At 35.9% G+C, this 15,914-nt stretch overlaps 1 protein-coding gene across 4 annotated transcripts in view; it reads left to right on the top strand.

Annotated features, from left to right (window-relative positions):
- The window catches only part of LOC135844076 (protein bric-a-brac 1-like), a 282,447-nt gene that overhangs the window by 47,923 nt on the left and 218,610 nt on the right, over nucleotides 1–15,914 (top strand). For all 4 annotated transcript variants that reach the window (XR_010558441.1, XM_065362176.1, XM_065362175.1 and 1 more), the window contains exon 3: nucleotides 11,650–11,703. The gene's annotated coding sequence lies outside the window, so the exon portion shown is untranslated. The remainder of the gene's footprint in view (nucleotides 1–11,649; nucleotides 11,704–15,914) is intronic.

The raw sequence follows: 15,914 nt of genomic DNA on the forward strand, positions 1-15,914 counted from the left end.
ATTGGCCCCTTGGAATAGAGCATGGGGCCCAAAATTTTAAAAAAAGGCAAATTATGGGCATCGAAATTTAGACTTTTGAGAGTTCTGATTCCCATTCGGAAACTCGTTTGACTCCAAAACCTAAATTTGCCCTCTGGAGCAGGGCTGGGGTCCAAAAATTCTGAAAAATGCAGAATACGGGTATCGAAATGTAGATTTTCGAGGGTGCTTATTCCAATTCGAAAAAAACTAGTTTGGCTCCAGAACCAAAATTGGCCCCATAACCAAAACTAGCCCTCTGGAGTAGGGCTGGGGCCCAAAATTTAAAAAAATGCAGAATATGGGCATCGAAATGTAGATTTTTATTAGTTCTGATTCCAATTCGGAAACATAGTTTGGCTCCAAAACCGAAATTGGTCCCTTGGAATAGAGCATGGGGCCCAAAATTTTTAAAAAAGGCAAATTATGGGCATCGAAATTTAGACTTTTGAGAGTTCTGATTCCCATTCGGAAACTCGTTTGGCTCCAAAACCTAAATTTGCCCTCTGAAGCAGGGTTGGGGTCCAAAAATTCTGAAAAATGCAGAATATGGGTATCGAAATGTAGATTTTCGCGAATGCTGATTCCAATTATTCGGAAACTCGTTTGGCTCCAAAACCAAAATTGGTCCCCTGGAGCAGGGTTGGAGCCCAAAATTTTGAAAAATGCAATATACAACTCTTCAAGTACAGGTTCTTGAATGCACTGGTCCTGATCCTGAAGTAAAAATTTGATCCTGAAATCAAAGTTGAACTCCCAAGGCCCAATGGGGGGGCTTGAGGTCGGGCTTAGGGTCCAAAATTTTGAAAAACGCGACATGGGTGTCAAAATGTAGGTTTTTGAAGGTTCTGATTCCGATTCTGAAAACCGTTTGACTCCAAAATTGAAGTTGAGCTGGAGCAGGGTTTGGGCCCCAAATGTTAAAATGCAACATGTAAGTATATTGAAGCATTGGTGCAGTCTGAAGGTGCCAATTCTGATTCTGAAATCAGTCCGACCCAAAATAAAAACTGAGCAACCTCTCAAGCCCTGAAAGGTGACTCGGATTCCCAAATTTTGAAAATCTCAATACTCTGGACTTCAGTATGCAGGTTTTCGAGGACGTCGATACCGATTCTGAGACTTGTTTGATCCCAAAACCAAGATAGAGTCACTTACAGGAGATCTCGGGTCTAATTAATTTCATAAAATGCAACATGGCTAACAAAATGTTGATTTTGAGGGACGCTTATTCCAATTCTGAAATAAATATTTGCTATTAAAATTAAAACTGATCGTACTTTTCGAAATTTTCTCCTCAACCCTACACTTGGACGTTTGTTTTGATTTTTGAAAAGCTACCAATTCAATACCTCTATTGCATTTTTCAAAGTTCTTAGGAGCTCAATCCATCTTTGAGACTCCGCGGGGCTCAATTTTGATTTTGGTGTGATCGAAAAAGTTAGTCAACATTCAAACGGAGCCATAAAATCAACAATTTAATTTTTAAGTATGCTATTTTTCTGGACAATTTTTTGAATGTATTGATCAAAATTGAGGGCTCTTGTGTACTTGAAGGCTTTGAGAAATAATTTGAAAACTGGTTTTTTGAAGAGAAGGTGGGAAAAAAACATTGAAACCTTCATAAATTTTTAATATTGAAGCTTTCGATAACTGTGTTCATCATAAAAAGTTGAGCTTTCGGTTTGAAATTTTAATTTTGAGAATTTTGAAATTTAATTCCAAGCTAGATTTTTACGTGTGATGTACGAGATTTTAACATGAATACAATCAATGATGATTTTCCTGAGAAGAGGAAGCAGAACGTGTAGGGAAAATCCTCTTTTTATACTTTCACGGTGCATTTTATATTGAGAACTAACTATATTATAATAATGTGGAAATTTTCATCGTCGAAGTTATATAGAAGTACCCTTTAGATTTTATACCCACACACATACACGAGTTGACTGTAATTTCCATCTATCGAGTTGAGTAGAGGGCGTTCGCTGATGTTGTTTGCGTTAACGACAACAAAGGGTTTATAGTATGAGAGTACAGGACAGGACGTACAGATACAGACAAAGTAAGAGGAAGGGGGTCGACGGAGACGAATTAATTGAAAATTTATAGAAAGTGCGAATTATCAATTAGCTTTGGCGCGTATATGGGAAGAAAACGCGGCACAGAGATGGCGATATTGCTGGAGGCTGCCGATGAGGAGCAGGTGGCGGAGTGTAAAACAAAAACGTGCAATATATCTAATATAAAATAATATACATAATTTTAATAACGTTTACGAAAGCGAATCACGCAGAAGCGAATTGAACTACAGATAGAGAAGATGGTCGCGCGGCGCGGCGCGTATAATATAATAAAACAACAACAACATCAACATTGAAAAAATGACGTCATTCTTTTATCTTTAGTATACTATAAGTACGTAAACGTATACACACAGAGTACTGTTGCGGAGAGCTAGCCAGGGTTTCCGTTTTTATTATTAATGTTATTGTTATTTTTATTATAGCCGCCCCGTTTTAAAAGTTATATAACTTTTATTTCTTTTAATAAAAGCAATATATAATAAAAATTTATACGAATACGCGACGCAGCGGCCGCGAAGGCGGCCGCTCCGGCCACCAGGGCGGAGAAGAGCGGGCACAGCGTTCAGCGTAGCAACGTTAAAAATTATATACACATGCAATTGAAGCCGGGCCATGTATTTTTACTTTATTATTACCCTATTCTCTTTTTATATTATTATTTGTTCTTTTCTCTGTCGGTTCTTCGAGACGTTAGGTTGGGTTTTTGTGTTGTTGTTGTTATTATTCATCGTCTTATTCATTCTTATACGATTTTTTTTTCTTCTCCTCTCTGATATAGTCATCTCACTCTTTCTTTATCAAAGTATTCGCGTCGTTGCCCCCCTCCCTCCTATGGCCATTTCCATCTCTTGCACGTGCTTCTGTCTCTTTCTCTCCCTCATCGTGCATATAATATAGTGTATGTGCTCGAATGGTACATTATAGCCTTATTACCTACCTTTCTGGGTCCTCGTCTGTGTATTTTTCTCTCTCTGTCTTTTCATCGTTTATTACTCGGCGCATTGCTTCGGTGTACATAATATGTTATTATTTATAATATATACGCTTTTGTAAATTAACTTTTATGACCGTCCCTCGGGTCATTTCCGCAGGGTGCTCTGAAAAGGCCGTCCAAGTCGATTCGCTCGCGACCCATGTGGACGCAACAACGGACGCCTCTTGAGGTTCAAGTGACGGATGTAGACTAATGATGATGTGGTTATTGATGTATTTAAAAGGTGGTTGTAGAGTGTTGTTGAAAAATACGAGATGTTTGGATGTATTTCCTCATAGTCTGTTTGTAGTAAAGTCTAACTCAAATTACGACGAGTTTCGACATTTTTGTACAACATTTTTCAAGGGGGGGGGGAGGAGTTTTCCAAAAAGTCTTGGGATTCTTCATAGAATTTCAACAAATCTCAAAATTTTCTGAAATTTTACTAATTCAACCATCTGTTTTAGTTTTATGACACGTTTTTAAAAAATTTTCTCTAAAATGGGTGTGGGAGGGGGAGTAGGAGGGGGTGGGGGTTGTGCAGCATTTTATTCAACGAACTAACTTATTTTGAAAATATGTACGATGTTTGAGCTCGAGTTCAATTTCCAGAGTGAAATTTTAAAAAAACACACGTGGCAACTTTTCGAAGTTTCTTGAACTTTCAATATTAAAAATCTACATTATTTTTATGCGACATTTCAAACTATTGAAAATTCATATCTTTGGATTGGTTGAACTGAAAGGGAATTTGTTGGTAAAATTTTCAAGGAAACGTCGTTTATTAGAATTTTTACATAGGTAAAAGACTTTCAAAAATACAAAAAAATGACTTTTTTCACGATTTTGTCACTCTAATTTAATTTTGGCAAAAAAAAATTCTCGCAATATTTCGATCAAATTTGTCAATTTCGGATTTTACTAAAGAAATTGAATTGCATGATTTTGGGAACCCCCTTCCGGATCACTGTAGTGACTAAAATTCATGTCTATTTAAAATCTTTCATTTTTTAAAATCATTTTCGTTAACGCAAAAATTTTTCAAATTTGGAAAAATTCACTTTTCGCAGGTAAAAAAAAAATACTCAAAAGTGAGCTTCAAACAGCAAAAATTTCACATTTCGATATCCATATTGCATTTTTTGCAATTTTGAAGCCCAAGATCTCCGATAGTTGACTCAATTTCGGTTTTAGGGTGAAATGGGTTTCAGAATCTCAGTCAGAACCTTCGAAAACCTGCATTTCGATACCCATGATACCTTTTTAAAAATTTTGGGCCTCGATCATAACCCCTTTGGAGCTTTAGGGGGCTCAATTTTTAATTTGGATCAAACTGATTTCAAAATCAGAATCGACGCATTCAAAAGTTCATGAATATTTTAACATCCATTCTGCATTCCTTCAAAATTTTGTGCCTCAAAATTTCAATTGGAAAACTTGAATCTCACACTTTTTGAAAACTCCTGGCTCCAGCCAGAGGGTCAATTTTGCTTTTTGGAGTCAATCGAATTTCCGAATTGGAATAAGAACCTTCAAAAATCCACATTTCGATACCAATTACCAACATTCTGCATTTTTCAAAATTTTGGGTTCCAGCCTTACTCCAGGGGGTCAATTTTGGTTTTAGAGCAAAACGAGTTTTTTCGAATTGGGATCAGCACTCTCGAAAATCTACATTTCGATACCCATATTGTACATTTTTCAGAATTTTTGGCCCCCAGACCTACTCTAGGGGGCCAATTACGGTTTTGGAGGCAACAAGTTTCCGAATTGGAATCAGAACCCTTAAAAATCTACATTTCGATTCCCATATTCTGCATTTTTCAAAATTTTGGACCCCAACCATACTTCAGGGGTGCAGTCTTGGTTTTGAAGCCAAACGGGTTTTTTCGAATTGGAATCGGCACCCTCTAAAATCTACATTTCGATACCCATATTCTGCATTTTTTAGAATTTTTGAGCCTCAACCTTACTCCAGGGGGCCAATTTCGGTTTTGGAGCCAAACGAATTTCCGAATTGGAATCAGAACCCTCGAAAATCTTCATTTCGATACCCGCATATTCTACATTTTTCAGAAGTTTTGGGTGCCAATCCTGCTTCATCAGGAGGTCCAATTCTTAGTTTTGTAGCCTAACAAGTTTCTGGATTGGAATCAGCACCCTCAAAAATCCACATTTCGATACCGATATTGGGGTGCTCCTATCTTACTTTGAGGCTTTTAGGACTCAATTTTAGTATTCGAGTCAGATTGATTTCAGGATCAGAATCAGTGTATTCAACTCTCTGCTTGAATACCCATATCTACTACTTTTTTAAACATTTTGAGCCATGAACCCTCCCCCCAGAGGGCCTAATTTTTGTTTCGGATCAAGTGGGTTTCGGAATCGAAGCCAACATCTATCTAACAGTTCTACTTCAATACTCATAATTATTACATTTTTCAAAGTTGTGGGGTACAAGACCCCTTCTGATGCTCAAAAAAATGAGATGCTCAATCAGTGTTCTCAAAAACTCATATCAAGATATCAATATCACTGTTGAATGCACTGATTCTGATCCTTAATCAGTTTGACCCTCAAATCAAAATCGAGCCACTGAAACTCCAAAGGGAGTTTAGCTCCTAAAATTTTGAAAAACGCAACATAGGTATACCTAAACCTACACTATCGAAATGTTGATTTTTAGAATGCTGATTCTGATTCTGAACCCTGTTTGGCCCCAAACCCGTATCACTTTTCTCGAAAAATCAATTAGAGTTTTTTACCCCCCCCCCCCCGAGGTCAATTTGTCAATACTACTTAAAATATGCAAATTCCCCTTGAAGTACACATCTCAAGGCTTAAAATTCTACGGCACATCTTTCCTCATCATTTGTAGCCACTTTTGCCCCCCCCCTCATTTTTGAAAAATTGTAAAAAATGGAGTGACATGTTGATTTCTGCTAATTCGAGGTTAGTGAGTTCGAATATGTATTCATTTTTTGGATTCTGTCTCTCAATTGCTCTGTAGCCTTCGCTTTAGAAAAAAGTTTAGCCAATTTGAGACTCTGAAGGGTCCAGTCCATGCAAAATTCTTCCAGAAGTACATCTCGAGGCAAATAATTCTACGTCAACTTTTTCCTCCGTATTTGTAGCCCATTTCTCCCCCCCCCCCTTTTTTGAAAAATTGTAAAAATCAAGTGACGTATCGATTTCTATACTGAGACTGTGAAGGGTCGAGTCCAGAAAATATCAAGTTTCAATTTCGTATACCTACTTCATCACGAGGAGATCCCCGGAATCACAACACTTAACCTCGTTTATGTCTTCACCTCTCCTCCATCGTTCGACGTGTGAACTCAATGGTACTTACCTATAGACTGCCAATAAATGCAATATTTATAAAATTGGTAAATTGATCTGTTATTTTTCCTTTAAGAATCATCTTTTACCAAAACGATAAGTACATAATACGATAGCAATACCATAATACCGGAATTTGGAAGATGCGAATTGTGCTAGAATACGTAGCACATATTAACGAATGAGTCTGCCTAATGTGCGTGTGGTTTTTTCCCTGCTAAACTTCTTCTTTTTTTTTATTTTTTGTTTTTCATTCTCGCATACACAGACTCACGCGAATATGGAAGATGAAAAATGATATTCGATATGTGCGAGTATAGTATACGCACAATGACGAGTTCAGCATTACAAAATATTACATACAAACTACCTGTGATGTGGGGGAGTCAAAAAAGCGTGCGGTGGAAAAGAGCGATGAACAGTTTCAAAGCATCAGAATAAGGTGCAGTGGTGATAACTACATGGCGAGGTAGTGGTATTGTTGTGATGCGATGGCAAAGCATATCTGTTGGAAAATTTATTAGTCAGTGTTGATGGTTTTGTGCTAAGAGATGTGGGTGGATCAACGTGAAAGATCATGACAAATACAGTATTGAGAGAGAGATAGTTTTTTTTTTTTTTGGTTTTTGTTTAAACCTATTTTTTGAGATAGAATCATACGACGAGGGGACGAGATGACCGTAGACATTTCAACGCTGATTGAGTAGGTTTAACTGAAATAAAAAGTGGGTATGTTTGTTTGTACAATTTACCGTATTCGAATACAAATAGTATTGTTTTCTTGATAGGATGAGTTGATTTATGAGATCCTAGGAAGACAAGGGTGGTCTAAAATTTACTAGGAGGAGTGCGATTGTTTCAAATTATAATATTTTTCTCTCATTGTCGAGTTTATTAGACTTAGTGAGCATCTGTGGTCTATAAAAAGTGTCTTTTCAGGCTTCTATACTTGTATCATTTGCTTCAATTACACATCGAAATCATCATCCAACGTGAATATTTAGCCAAAAGCCTCGTACACGTAGCAATTACAAAACCATAACTCGGTATTACGAATTCAAACAGAAATCAATCCCCCTTAAGGCATGGCTGCCTCATTTCCAGCTTTGCAAACACACCCTTTGCACATATCGAAAAACAAGAGACACCTTTTACCATTTCGTTTGTAATTATACGCTTTGACCTCCTTCCCCTCCCCCCTTCCCACTGGTCGCATAATTCTACAATTCTTATTCAAATTCATCATTAATTATACCACTACCGAGTCATTTCAACGGTACAGAGAGAAAAAACATTCAATTGCACATCAAATTAGGTAGCTGCGTTTTAAAACGAACGTATGCTTCCCTATTGACAATTTCAAGTGGCAGAATGCTAGCAACAGTGCTAGCATGACCATGCTAGCACTGTTGCTAACATATGCTGGCATACAACTGGCATAATTCTAGCAGGGGGACTAGCATTATACTAGCGTCAGTTTGCTAGCAGATACGCTAGTGCAGGTGTTCAAAATGGTGCTACTGGTGCTAGCATGATCTTGCTAGCTTTTTGCTAGCATATGCTAGCATGTGTATAATATGTAGAATGCTAGAAGTTTATTACCTAATTTCCTTATAAAAGAATAGGGTATATTGTTAATTATGGTACGTTTCCCAAGAATATCCAAAAATGGGCAATTGCCCTACAATGCTAGTTTAGAACTAGCATTGCACTAGCATCTTGTGCTAGTATAAGCTGAGTGATTAGTTTGCCAACTTCACTCTTCTTAATTTAAACAGGAAACTGTATTGAGCTTATATTCGACTTGACTACATACTTCATCTAAGAGAAGTTAAGTGTGTCATATTAAAGAACAACGCTAGCAATTTGCTAGCATTATGCTAGCACTTGACTGCTAGCACCTGGATAAGAAGTCTTTTAACGAAAATCCAGCACCATGCTAGTACTTTGACTGCTAGCTTTACCAAGGTTAGAATAGCGCTAGCAGTAGACTAGTGCAAGTTTACCTGTGATTGTATTTCTAGCGTGTAACTAGCAGATTGCTAGCATGCCTTTTGCTAGTTCACCTCATGCTAGCACCATTACAGGGTGCTAGCAATGCACTAGCAATATGCTAGTAGTGACTGCTAGCTTTACTCGGTGGTTATGCTGCTAGCATGTAACCAGCAAATTGCTGGCCTGTCTTTTGCTAGTTCACCGCATGCTAGCATCATACCAGTTCAATGCTAGGATGAATTTTCCAATAAAATGTCTGCTGGCAAAGTGCTAAGTGCTAACACCATTCTAACTGGTAATCTGCTAGTTGATTCCATGCTAGCACCGTGCTAGTATTCTGCTACTAACGCTAGCATTCTGCTAGTAAAATTGTTAATAAGATAATCATTCTCCCAGGATTAATTAGTGTATGGCTAGTGTACTTTTTACTAGCTCATATCATGCTAGCAACATGGTAGCTTTATGCTAGGAGAAACTACCAGCATCGCTCGGTAATTATGATGCTAGGATATAACTAGCATGTTGCTAGCATACATTGTGCTAGCTCATCTCAGGCTAGTATTATGCTAGAATTTTGCTAGCAGGAACTGCTGGGATCACTCGATAATTATGGTGCTGGGTTTTAACTAGCATATCCCTAGCATACATTTTGCTAGATAATCTCGCATTAGCAATATGATAGCATCATGCTAGCAGGGACAACTGGCATTACTAGGTAATTATGAGCCAAGGGTTTGACTAGCACATTGTTCGCATACATTTTGCTAGCTCACCCCATGCTAGCGATATGATAGCATCATGCTAGCATGAACTGCTAGCATCACTTGGTAATTGAGAGGCAAGGGTTTAACTAGCATATTGCTAGCATGCATTGTGCTAGCTCATCTCATGCTAGATATATGATAGCATTTTGCTAGCGGGAAATGCTAGCTTCATTTGGTAGTTATGTTGCTAGCATGTAGCTAGCTCATTGCTAACATACTTCTTGCTAGTTTGTATCGTACTAGTAATAAGCTGGCATTTTGCTAGCATGTTATGCTAGTTCATTTCATGCTAGCATAACGCTAGTATCATGCTAGTTTCCTGCTACTCATGCTAGGTGGGTGCTACTAATGCTAGCATTCTGCTAGTAAAATTGTCAACAGGGTTACTTCTCAATTTTTGTCCCATTTTTTTCTTTCAAACTCCATAAACCAGATCAACGTACGAGTCACAAAAAATTAAATAAAATCACTCCAACATACGTTCGTAATTTTCCTCCCATCTACTCCTACCTTCCTCTGGCAAAAAAAAAACACCTGCGAGAACGAGAACTTACGGGTAAAAAATATGTAATAACAATATAGTTGATCACTTCTGGAAAAAATTGTTCATTTCTATAATTTAGGTACTAGAAATTCAAAGCATTACTATATTATAGTTTTACAATCCGGTACACATCGCGTGTACTATCTGATGTACAGGTCTATGTACATAGGTTTACCTATATCTATCTACCTTTACACCAGCACAGTCAACCACAGTCTCACACAGCCACACACACACACACACATATAGAAAAGACCGTAGAATAACATTTATATCGTATATACGCGAGTACCTCACCGGAATTGAGGGCGGGCGAGAGGAGAGAGTATTATAAGAGGTATATATATATAAAATAATAATAAAACCAAGGCCTAACGACGCCAAAAAAGACATTAATAATAAAATATAATAGCTTTCAAACGCATAATTACTTTATCATTTCCCTCCTTCTGCCCCCCAGTCTCACCTTTTTTTTTTTTTTTTTTTTAGTGAGCACCGCGCACTATACGTTTCTGTTTCGTTTCTTCATCGTGGTGCGAGTGCACGTAGGTACATTACACATACACACAATATACATTTATTTTTTTTTCTCTATTTTTTTTCTCTCCTCTGTCTCTTTCTGTGATGGTGGTGTTGTCTAGTTATTCATTATTTTTATTATACGTTAAACTACGTCATCGTTATCGAGCTTGTGTACTTGCGTTACGTACGTCTACGTACGCGTAATGTACATGTATGTTTATATGTAGGTATGTGGATGATGTGTAGAGTAAAGTAAACGCACGGTGATAAGGTGAGCTGAAAATTTTCGTCATTTTTTCAGCTCATACGTAACGTAAGATTAATCGAAACTACGTAGAATAGCATTTAGCGTGAAAATAAATGAAACTTGGTACATCGATTTTAATCCATTGATCGATTAATTAATTGATTATTATTTGTTTAGCGATAATAATGGATGAAAATGTTCGATCGAATGAAATGAATGGACGAACATTTCATAATCAAATTATCAATCCGATTTGTAGTTCTCAAAATTGAAAAAATTATTGCTCGATGTTTATATTTTCAATTCATCATCTATATTGAGGGATTTGAAAATATTCAATTTTACGAGCATTATCAGCGATAATACAGGAATAGGGGAATAGGATCGAGAATGATTTAAAAAAGGAGAATGTTAAAAATGAACAAAATTTTCATTTTGTGAAAATTTCTAAAATCTGAGGAAAATGAGGAAAAATGAGAAGAAAATTTGAAGAGGGTTTCTGACTCAAAACGAAGATTCGTGCTTTTCAACAATTTTATATAATTCGATGAAATATTGAGAAAACGACTTAGAATAGCGTGAAAATAATTTTATAAATGCAAGAAAAATTTTTAAAACATCACAAAATTTTATAGAACTGATAAAACAGTTGGTAAAATACCAATATTGTGTGAAATGTTGTAAGATTGACTGAAAATGCGGGAAAAATCGAGAAAAATTCAGGAAAAATTATGAAATTAACATAAAAATTGAAAAAAATATGTAAAAATGTGTAAAATGACGCGAATTCACACGAAAATTGCAGGAAAAGAAGTTTTAAAAATTAATAATGTGATTGGACTTCTAACAAAAAAAAAAAAAAAAATAGACAAAAACTGAAAATAAAATCGAAAACTCTGAGAGAAAAATTGAAACTGGAAAATGAAATCAAAAACTCTGAAAATGTTGATATTCAGAAGCAGAAACTAAAATCTTATATTTAAAATATGTAAAAGTAAATCAAAAACTAGAAATGGAATTAGAAATTCTGAAAATTGAATAAAAGATTAAAAATTAAATTAAATGAATTTTTCCCGCCATTTTTGAATATTAGATAAATATTTATAATTATGTAATATTTTACTTAGGTATTTAAGGTTCTTTTTATTTTTGTGCAGATTTCCAACATCACCGACCCTCCGAGTACGAAGACTGATCTGACCAATTTTTTGGTAAGTTAAAATATTATGGTATCTACTTATTATTCAACTTGAACTTACTCTTAGTCATACCAACCTAGGTACTTAATTTATATGTCCATTTTTTTCAAATTTTAATCGATGTACGATGAGCTGGGTAGCTTGGGTAAGATTTTAAATTAACGGTGGCATTGAATTTAATGGTCTAAATGAAGTGAAATTTACCGCATGAGATAAGTTGACATTTATGAGTAATTATTGGAGCGTGTACTTGAAATTTAGCGAAGAAATGAAAACGAATGAAGTATAGTTTGAAGGCAAGACACGAGGAATACTCGTAATTTGATGACTTCGAGTCAATTGTAATAATTTTATGATGAGAATTGGAGTATAGAGTCAATTTTGCAGCACAATTTTTCAGATATTGTGAAAATGATAAAATTTTAAATAAAAAGTATGTGAGTAAGTTTTTTAAAAAGAAAGTGAAAAAATAAACTTTTTAATAAAATTAGTATCAGAATTTTATCAAAATAACCAGAATTGTATTCAAAGGAATGCAAATGAGGGTAATTATCTCCCTCCTGGCGCAGAACCCCCCTCTCTTCCATTCTACTCTCGAAACTCAAAATATTCTTTAATTTTTCACTTCTCTCGAGTGAATTCAGATCTGATTTTCATCTGGATGTTTCTATCTCTAAAATAGTGAGTTTGATCATTTGTGATTTTTTGGCCACATTTAATAACTGATTGTGTTTTCATTCAAGGGAAGGGGAAATAGGGGATGCTGATTTACAAATAAGTTTGAATCAAACCACGAGATTCCGAATTCAATTTTTGATTCCATTTTCAGTAAAATTGTCAGAATTTAATCCAACTTGCCGGAATTGAATTCGAAGGAACGCAAATGAGGGTAATTATCTTCCTCCTGGCGCAGACCCTCCCCTCTCTTCCCATCCAATCTCGAAACTGGAAATAATTTAATTTTTTTTCTTTTCTCAAGTGAATTTGGATTCAATTTTCACCCTTGGCTATTTCCATCTCCAAAATAATGACTTTAGTCCTGGATTTATGAATTTATGTATCTACGATTTTGTGGCTTTTTATTCAAGGGAAGGAAAAAAGGGGATGCTGATTCACAAATAAGTCTGAAGGAAACCACAAGATTCCAAATTTGATTTTAGTTTCTTAATCAATTCCATACTCAGTAAAATTGGCAAAATTTAATCGAGTTAGACAGAATCACATCCAAAGGAAAGCAAATAAGGGTAATTATCTTCCTCCTGGCGCAGAACCCCCCTCCCTCCCTCCCTTCCCATCTAATCTCGAAACTCAAAATTATTTAATTTTTTACTTTTCTCTATCGAATTCGGATCTGATATTCATCATTGGCAGTTTCTATCTCCAAAATAGTGAGTTTGGTCCTGGTTTTATGAAGATTTGTGATTTTTGGCCACAATAAAGTAATTCCTGTTTTATTCAAGGGAAGAAAGAAGGGGGATGCTGATTTACAAATAAGCTTTAAAACAAACCATAAGAATCTGAATTTAATTTTAGTTTCTTGATTGATTCAATTTTCAATAAAATTGTGAGAATTTATTCGAGTTTGCTGGAATCGCATTCAAAGGAAAATAAATTACGGTAATTATCTCCCTCCTGGCGCAGAACCCCCCTCTTCCCATCTAATCTCTAAACTGGAAATTATTCATTTTTTTACGTCTCCCAAGTGAATCCGGATCTGATATTCATCCTTGACTGTTTCTATCTTCAAAATAGTGATTTTGGATCATGTCTTATGACGATTTACGATGTTTGACCGCGATGGAGTGATTTGTGTTTTTATTCAAGGGAATAAAAAACTCAAAAAGGGGGTGCTGGTTTAAAAATTTCAGTTGGTTAAAAACCACAAGATTCTGAATTTGGTTTTAGTTTCTTGATTGATTCCCTTTTCAGTGAAATTGTCAGATTTTAATGGAGTTAGCCGGAATTGCATTCAAAGGAGAGCAAATAAGGATAATCACCTTCCTCCTGGCGCAGAACCCGCCTCTCTTCTCATCTGATTTAGAATCTCAAAATTATTCAATTTTTTGCTATTCTCAAGTGAATTTGGATTTGATATTTAATCTTGACTGTTTCCATCTCAAAAATAGTGAGTTTGGATCTTATCTTATGAAGATTTACGATGTTTGACCACGTTGGAGTAATTTCTGTATTTATTCAATCGAAGAAAGGGTTCAAAAAGGGGAAGCTGGTTTACAAATTGATTTCAGTTTGGGACAAACCAAAAAATCCTGAATTTGGTTTTCATTTCTTATTTAATTCCCTTTTCAATAAAATTGTTGAAATTCAGTCGAGTCTGTTAGAATATCGTATTCAAAGGTGAGAAAATGAGGGTAATTATCTTCCTCCTGGCGCAGAACCCCCTCTCTTCTCTCCTAATCACAATCACAAAATTCTTGAATTTTTTTTCTTCTCTTTAACGGATTTGGGTCTGATTTTAATCCTTGGCTGTTTCTATCACCAAAAAGATTAATTTAGATCCTTGCTCATGGAGATTTGTGATTTTTGGCCACATTGGGGTAGTTGTGTTTTCATTCAAGGGAACGAAAAAGGGCATACTGCATTATACATTTTAGTTTCAAACAAACTACAAGATTCTGAATTTGATTTCAGCTTCTTGATTGATTCCCTTTTCAATAAAATTATCAAAATTTAATCGAGTTGGGCGGAATCGCATTCAAAGGAAAGCAAATGAGGGTAATTAATCTCCCTACTGGCGCAGAACCCCTCTCTCTTCTCTCCTAATCACAATCACAAAATTCTTGAATTTTTTTTCTTCTCTCAAGTGAATTTGGGTCTGATTTTCAACTTTGGATAATTTCTATCACCAAAATGGTGAATTTGGATCCTTGCTTATGGAGATTTGTGATTTTTGGCCACATTGGGGTACTTGTGTTTTCATTCAACTGAATTGAAAAAAAAGATACTGCCTTATAAATTTTAGCTTAAAACCAACCACAAGATTCCGAATTTTATTTCAGCTTCCTGAGGATTCTTTCTTCAGTATAAAATTATCAGAATTTAATCAAGTTGTAGAGCGGGCAAATAGCAGTTTTAAAAAGGAAAAAATTGGCACATAAACTTTTTCTTTCGGGAATGTGTTCAGATGAACCCCCTAAACTACCAAAAAAAACCGACCTTCCTTGCCTTGGAGATCTAATTTTTTTAGGGGGCTAAAACCGGTTCTGATTCACGTTTTTTTGCGATTTACTCCGAAAAGATTAGGTCTACGAGAAAAACTACCATAACTAAAAATATTCCCCTTCAAATTCTCGACAATTTGATACTACACTCGATACACATCCCTCAAGAGGGGTGTCTGAAAAAAGGGGTGGAAAGAGTAGGTGTTTCAATAAAGGTCAGTCCAATAAATTGATCAAAGTTACCACTTTATATGTACCATTCGTTTTCGCCCAAATTCTTGTTTACAAAGTCTACTAACCCTACTACTAATCCAACTACCGTTGATTGGTCGTCAACCCTCTTCAGGGGTGGGGGGGGGTGCTTGATTTTTCAAGTAACACACAACTGAATCATATATTTGAAAAACGAACCTGGACATGCGATATATCGAATAATATGTTTTCGAGGTCGCTGAATACGAATACCGACTTATTTTTTGGGTCTAACTCCTCAAAGCCCCTCTGTGCCCCAAAAAGGGGGTTAAAATTTTGAAAAATCGTGAAAAGTCGAGTGATATATCGAATGGTATGTTCTCGTGGTCGCCAAGTACGAATATGAACTCATGTTTTGGGTCCCAGTCCCCAATGTCCCTCTGTGCCCCAACAAGGGGGCCAAAATTTCAAAAAATCATCAAAAAGTCGAGTGATATATCAAATGAAAACGGTTTTTTAGGTCGCCAAGCACAAATATGAACTTATTTTTTGGATTGGAATCACATTCAATGGAAAGCAAATGAAGGTAATTATCTCCCTCCTGGCGCAGAACCTCCCCTCTTCCTTTCTAATCTCGAAACACAATTTTTTTTTCAATTTTTCACCTCTCTCAAGTGAATTTAAATCTGATTTTCATCTTTGGATGTTTCTATGTATTTATCTCTAAAATAGTGAGTTTGAATCCTAGTTCATGAAGATTTGTGATTTTGTGGCCAAATTTAACTGACTGTGTTTTCGTTCAAGGGAAGGGAAAGAGAAGATGCTGGCTTATAAAAGTAATTTTCAAACAAA

The sequence above is a fragment of the Planococcus citri genome, chromosome 4, assembly GCF_950023065.1.
Source record: "Planococcus citri chromosome 4, ihPlaCitr1.1, whole genome shotgun sequence".
In the NCBI taxonomy this organism is placed as follows: domain Eukaryota; kingdom Metazoa; phylum Arthropoda; class Insecta; order Hemiptera; family Pseudococcidae; genus Planococcus; species Planococcus citri.